Genomic DNA, 6,882 nt, shown 5'->3' on the forward strand with positions numbered 1-6,882 from the left:
TAGTGGTAAACAAACTGAAATGGTTTGTTTACGTTTTCAGTATGAGAGCTATCCACGTACACTACGATACCATTGATTGCCTGCGTGCGTATGTGAATTTTTAAAAATAACGGTAATTGCAATGGTGACTGTGGGACGGACAGTGTTCATGAAATGAAAATATTTGAAAACTCATAAATAAAAATATAACGAAAGTATAGTTGAGTAAATAAATTTATTTTTTGCATTAATTATGAAACCCTTTCAATGTGTATCCGCAATAAATATTATATTTTAAACCAGCTCCTACATTTGCAAATTTAAGCAGTGCTACCGTTGTTCACCCATATCTTAACCCTGGTTTGTATCCCCATCAATATACCGCACACATACACAATATTTGGCGCCACTTGTGCATATTTTTCAAAGCGCAAAGAGGCAATTGAAAATGGCTTACAATACTGATATGCTTTCTGATATTTTTCAGGACCGTGAACAAGCGATCGAGTGGATGCAAAAACGGGCTCTTCTGCAGCCGGTTCAATTGTGCCCGAGATGTCCAAAGCAAATGAAGCTAACTCCCTACAAAAGCATCGACGGCTACAGGTATGTATGTCCCGACTACAAATGCGGCGGGACCAGCAGCATCCGGGCCGGGTCCATATTTGCCAACCACAAGGCTTCGCTTAGGAGCCTTGTGCGTTGTTGTTACGAGTGGGCCAATGGGGCCAACTCAACTCGTTGTGCGTTAGAGACTGGCCTCTCCCACAACACGGTTCTCTCGTGGTACGATACGATCCGAAGTTTTCTTTGGGAAACATTCGATCGTACACGAGAGAAGATAGGGGGGCCTGGCATGACGGTGGAAATCGACGAAACTGTCATTACTCGTCGAAAGTACACCGTCGGCCGGGTCGGTAGTTCCGGTCCTCAGTGGCTTGTGGGTGGGATATGCCGGGAAACTAAGGTCATTTTCCTGGAGCGTGTCCCGAAACGCTCGTAGTTTTGAGCGATCTGGTGGTTCGGCATGTTGAACCCGGAACGAAAATTATGACCGATCTTTGGAAAGGTTATAATGGGCTGGAGGAACTAGAAAATCCCCACGGTTGTGTCAACCACTCCAGAAATTTCCTCAATCCAGATGATAACAATATCAACACACAACGGATTGAGAATGTTTGGAGATGGTTGAAGGCATTTTTGAGAAAACAAGGCACTAATATTAAAAGCAACATGGACAAATATTTTGCTGAGCATATCTTCCGGAAATGCAATGATGATGTGTTTGTCGCCTTGATAGATGCCTTGGGGAACCAAATCGAACATTTTTAATAATTAGTTTTCTTTTTTTAAGCAGGTACACTCAAAGCAGATTCTCATTTGGTCCAGAGAAGCTTAGCTGCGAAACGGACCCAAGGAGGAGAGTTTTGATGGCACCTTGCTAAGGTGCATTCTACATTTCCCCCTCCTTGTAAAAAAAAAAAGAAATTAAATTTTAAAACAAATCCCTTTCTAAGATTTTGTTTTTTAGGCAGCGCAGTTGAAAACATCGATTTTTTTTTGAGGTTTTCCCCTGCGGTAAGTAATTCTAGATCATAGCGATCGGCTTGCACGAGATGACAACCCAATTTCCTTCCTTTCCTAACACTTTCTATTTGCATGCCTCCTGCCGCACGAGCTCGGTTTTAAGTGGCAAGCGGGATAAGGGATAGATCTAGTACACCGCATACCATCCGACCGATTTCCCGAAGCGGTAGCACACCTCACTAGTCGAGGGGGTTTCCCCTGCGGTAAGTATTGATACATCATAGCGATCGGTTTTCAAGAGACAATGTAGGCAGTTTATTAATATTTTTTATTTTTTCTTCCTATTTGCATGCCTCTTGCCGCACGAGCTCACCGACCTACGCGTCGATCCGGATTTAAGTGGCAGTGGGAAAAGGAATCTACAACGCCAACCATCCGACAGTGTTCACGATAAGAAAGGAAACGTCTCTTATCGTGGGGTCTCCCCTGCGGTAAGTTATTTCACATCACCAGTACAAGTCGGTAACAAAATTTGTAAACTTAAATGTTTCTTTTTTTTGCATGTTCCCTACCGCATGAGTTCGTGCTACATGTTGGAATTACACGCGAAATGATAGAGAATCGTTTTTCAGTGCACATGCCACAACACACTATCGGTAAGAAACCACATGCTCATTTACTTTTTACTGTATCTCTTATGTTTTTTTTAAACTTTATTTTGTTTGTTTTACATTCTATTTCATTTTCTAAGGTATTCGTTTTCCTTCATCTAACTGTAAAAAACAGTCACTGCGCAACATCCTACGATAGCCAAGCATATAGACGAAACATTAATGTTGTATCATGCTAACCCGTGACAGGCAAGTGCTCAGTAACTCACGCACGTCCTTCAACGCACACATCATGAAACATCTGGTGAATGAGATTGCTGAGCAAAACACTCACCAAACGGAATAGAATGAATGAGTTTATTTTATGCATCATGTACCCCCCCCCCCCCTCCCTTTTTGCCTTATAATGTGACCAGTGCCTTATTTTTTTTCTTTTGTTTTATGTTAGCATAGGATTAGTATTAGTATTAGTTTGGTTCAATTAGATATAAGATTTTATTGTGATAATATACGCATGGACTATTGAAACATATAATTATGTGTTTGTTGAGCAACACCATTTGGGTAAAAAAAAAAAAAAATACGTGTACTCGTGAGGAAGCACGCACTTTGAGAAATAATTAACATCAGATTTGCTAATCATAAAACCAAACGTTGTGTTAGAGCGTATGTGAGGCCGTTGTTTGTTACGCTCGTTGTGTTGGCTGCGGTTCTCGGGTCGAACAAAATGCGGACAAGACAATTGGTTATAGACAATCGATCCTAGCACTTGCCGCAGGTGCGTAATCCATAGAACAGTATTTCTTCTTGGTCGCGATTGTCCGATGTTCTCCGCTGGTTCAGCGGATCAATGGTCAATTCAAGCAGTGAGGTGAGCGTGTCACTATGGTGCACGTAACTATATATTAACAACATCTTGGAGTATTATTAAGGGCCATGGTTCCGTTATAGTTAAAACCACGCAACAAGCATCAGGAAACTGTAATTGAAATTTGAATCAGTTAACAAATTATCTAATGGATCAGATAATGAAGCTGATTTGGAAATGTGTACACACTCATGCACACAATCGTGACACTATCGAAGGTGTATATTACACTATAACGTTATTTACATGTTAAAATTATTCATTATACAAACACATATATAATTATTGCATCAAATATACTACTCATTTTTTTGACTGAAATTGTATAAATATATCGCATTACTCACCAATTGATAGCCTATTTGTATTTCTTTCTTTTGGCATTGGGGTGTAGTAGCCACATTTGGGATATGTAATGTAATCATATTTTTTATTCTACTGGGTTTGGTCGGTTCGATCGGTAACACGATAGGAACATTAAAATAGGTGCACATAATAATATGCACGCACCACTAACAAATACTTTTACTAGACCCGTTCCAAACAGAGTCCAGTGTATGTTTAGTACACCTTGTATATTGTTCATTTGAATCTGAAAATTTGAATAAGAAACAAAGATATTAGCATTCTTTATACTTATTAAACGTACTGAAACTATATGTATACTTGCCATATGTTATATGCGTTATACTGCCGTCAAGATATACCGAGCGGGAGACCGTCACCATCCAACCCGAGCAGGATGACGTTGTACATATTCACGGCTGCGCCATAATGATTTGGTGTGGTATGGATGATACGTGGGAGCTGTGCCAAAGTCAAACCATTCTCGCCTCCTCCTGATAAGCTTTAGCGCAGTAGCTCCTTGGTGATGTCATCATCTGGTTCCTGCGGACAGTATATTCATTCCTTACAATCCAATATCCCCAGCGACTCGGCAAACGTTGCGACCGAAAGAGCCAAGTCTTCTAAACATGTTCGTAGATTTGCACTTGAAGAGGCATCTAGATTAACCAAAAGAAAACATGTATGAAAATTATTTAAAATGTGTGAACGATAAAGAGCCTCCACCTAGTCAACAAATAGCCACATGCGGGTCGCGAGCCGTACTATGCCGATCGCTGTCCTAACCGATACGATCTGTGTCCTGCCAGCCGATTGGAACGCACCCTCCCCTTCGCTAGAGCCACCGACCGTGCGCCGATAGTCATGCCAGTTGTTGATGAAAAGGTGTCTGTGAACAAAAAAGAAACAAACATGAAGCTCAATCGCACACCCGGAACATACAGCGCATCGCACCACAATAGACGACGCAACTTAACTTCCGCTGTGCTGCTAGTCGCGATGGCCGGACACACTCGGCATCGTTACACAGTTTAATCGTGCGCGTAACGAATATCGAATCGAACGAATCGAACGTATGCAGCCGGCTCTTGACCGCCCTCATTCGGCATGAATGGCTCACCGAGAAACGGCTTCGCTGCCAGCTCGGCCGCGCCGATTGAATCCTGCTACTGCCGCTCGTCAATGCGGTGCACCTCGAGTGCATCGACGACCGGTCCGTGGAACAAGGCATTCACAGACGATCCAGGAAAACCAGCTGAATCCCATCAGCCGGGAACCAGCAACCTAAAAAAAAAGCCGGACACAAACCATACCATTTTTTCGATCCTCAAAAAAGCCCAACAACCGGAACGATATTATCCGCACCCTCACCGTCGATCTCACAGAACGAACGGGACGAGTGCTTTCCTGACGAGCTTGCTTCGGATAGTTGTGAAAGTGTTCCACGTACCACTGGTGGGTGATTTTCAGCTTGCTCGAGAACACCTGCACGAACCAGGTCTTGTGGAACCGGCGCAAACACTGCAGCGTGATCAGCGTCATGGCAACCATCGTCTCGGTAGGTGTGGTGCGCACCATATGCTTGTTGGTTGCCAACGTATCGAGGAAGGCGATTACGTAGTCCCGCGCTGGCTACATCATGACGGCAAATCCGGCCACCGACCAGAGGGCAGCAAACGTCTGCCGGATGGCAGTGGGGAGATGCTTTTCGATCGTTGCCAACAGTCCACCGAGCACCACGATCGTCACGATGAGGTTGACGAAAAGAAAGCTCGACCGAATATCGAACGACGGAAACCTGATGATAACCGCAACGAAATGTAAACAAACCGCCATAAATGAAAACAACACCAATTGAAACTGACACAAAGAGTGTGGAGCGGCCCACAATGCCCAGGTCGCATGTTCGAACTGTCACTGGTTTATTAACAGCGCGGTATTGGGTTTTTACCCAATACTGCCATATTCTAACACAGATCGAACGTAGGCAGAGTAGATGGTTTTTATGGTCATAGGATTACGGAAACCTTGCGTTGATCGAATAATCCAACCCAGTAGTTGGTTCCCTGTAGACACTATATTCTCTAGGTGATCGTTAAATGTTAGACGTGTGTCGAGAATGATCCTAAGGTCGCGGAATGTATCGGTGCGTTCAACGGATATGTTATCGATCTGGTAGTTAAATCGTGTGCAAGACCGAGAACGGTAAAAAGACAAAACACGACATTTTTCGATACATAGCACCATTGTATTATCACGGCACCATATGCTAAACAGGTTGATGGCGTGTTGAAGATTGATGCAGTCATTGGTATCGTTGATAGGAACGAACAGCTTAACGTCATCGGCAAACAGAAGAAAACGGTGTTTAGCTAGCAAAATCCCTACATCGTTTATATAAAGAATGAAGAGCAGCGGGCCCAAATTGCTGCCTTGAGGCACTCCTGAGGTGCCAAGCACCTCTCTAGATGCATGATCGTTTACTTTGATCTTGTATGAGCGTTCTGTGAGGTAGGAATGCAACCACTTAACTATTTGTTCCGAAAACCCTAACTTCTGCAATTTGGCGATTAAAATGTCGTGTGAGATGAGGTCGAAAGCAGCTTTGAGATCGGTGTAAATAGCATCCACTTGACCTCCGGAGTCGAGATTACGTTTGCAGAAACTAACGAATTCAGTGAGGTTCGTTAATGTTGAACGTTTGGGTACGAACCCGTGTTGGTTATCCATAATGTAATTCGATGTAGCGGAGAGCATAGGGCCGTAAAGCAGAAGCTCAAAAGCTTTTGATACCGCACAAAGTGATGTGATACCGCGATAGTTTGAAGCACATGAGCGATCCCCTTTTTAAATATTGGTACCATCCACGAGGTCTTCCATAAGCGTGGGAAAATACCGGAACTCAGTGACGTGTTGTATATGTTTGTTAATACAGGTGCTAGGGACTGATAGCATTTACTGATGATGTAACTCGGAATGCCATCGGGACCAGAAGCTGTAGAGGGTTTAAGGCTTTTGAGGCACTTTTCTACTGTGCGTATATCAAACGTAGGAATGGTATAATCAATCATGTTTAGAGGTGTGTAAGATGTGGCCCTTGAGATCACCGTTTGATCTACAATAGGGGTGGAGAAGGCATCGGAAAATCTTTCAGCGAAAATGTTGCAAATATCTTTGGGCGACGTGCCCACGGAATCATTATATTTGATTGTGCTTGGAACTACGTTTGAGCGTCGTCTGCTGTCGATGAAGCGCCAAAATTTTCGGGGATGTCGGAGAAGGTACACCGGCGGACAAAAAGATAGGAAAAAAATTTGTTGTGTGGTTTTTTGCGTGCAATAGGTGTGTCATCGCCAACAGTTGTTGTTGTTGTTAGTATGGTTTAGAGAGGCTTTGGCTCCTGCGGAGTTCGTTGGCCTCTTATCGCCAACAGATCGAGGCGTATGTTGTTGTTAGTATGGTTTAGAGAGGCTTTGGCTCCTGCGGAGTTCTTTCACCTAACGTTCGAGGCGTACTGAATTTGCAATCGCTGTTTGTTTGCCTTTTATACTC

General features: G+C 43.4%; 1 long non-coding RNA gene across 3 annotated transcripts; it reads right to left on the minus strand.

Annotated features, from left to right (window-relative positions):
* Positions 1-3,661: 3,661 nt before the first annotated feature.
* On the minus strand, positions 3,662-5,073 carry LOC120894140. Of its 3 annotated transcripts, none has more exons than XR_005738172.1 (3): positions 4,781-5,073; positions 4,057-4,614; positions 3,662-3,989 (listed from the first exon to the last, which is right to left on the minus strand). It is a non-coding gene; the product is annotated as an uncharacterized LOC120894140 (long non-coding RNA). The 3 variants fall into 3 exon arrangements; XR_005738173.1 differs by having other exon boundaries at positions 4,702-5,073; XR_005738171.1 differs by having other exon boundaries at positions 4,696-5,073.
* Positions 5,074-6,882: the final 1,809 nt, after the last annotated feature.

This window comes from Anopheles arabiensis, chromosome 2, assembly GCF_016920715.1.
Source record: "Anopheles arabiensis isolate DONGOLA chromosome 2, AaraD3, whole genome shotgun sequence".
In the NCBI taxonomy this organism is placed as follows: Eukaryota; Metazoa; Arthropoda; class Insecta; order Diptera; family Culicidae; genus Anopheles; species Anopheles arabiensis.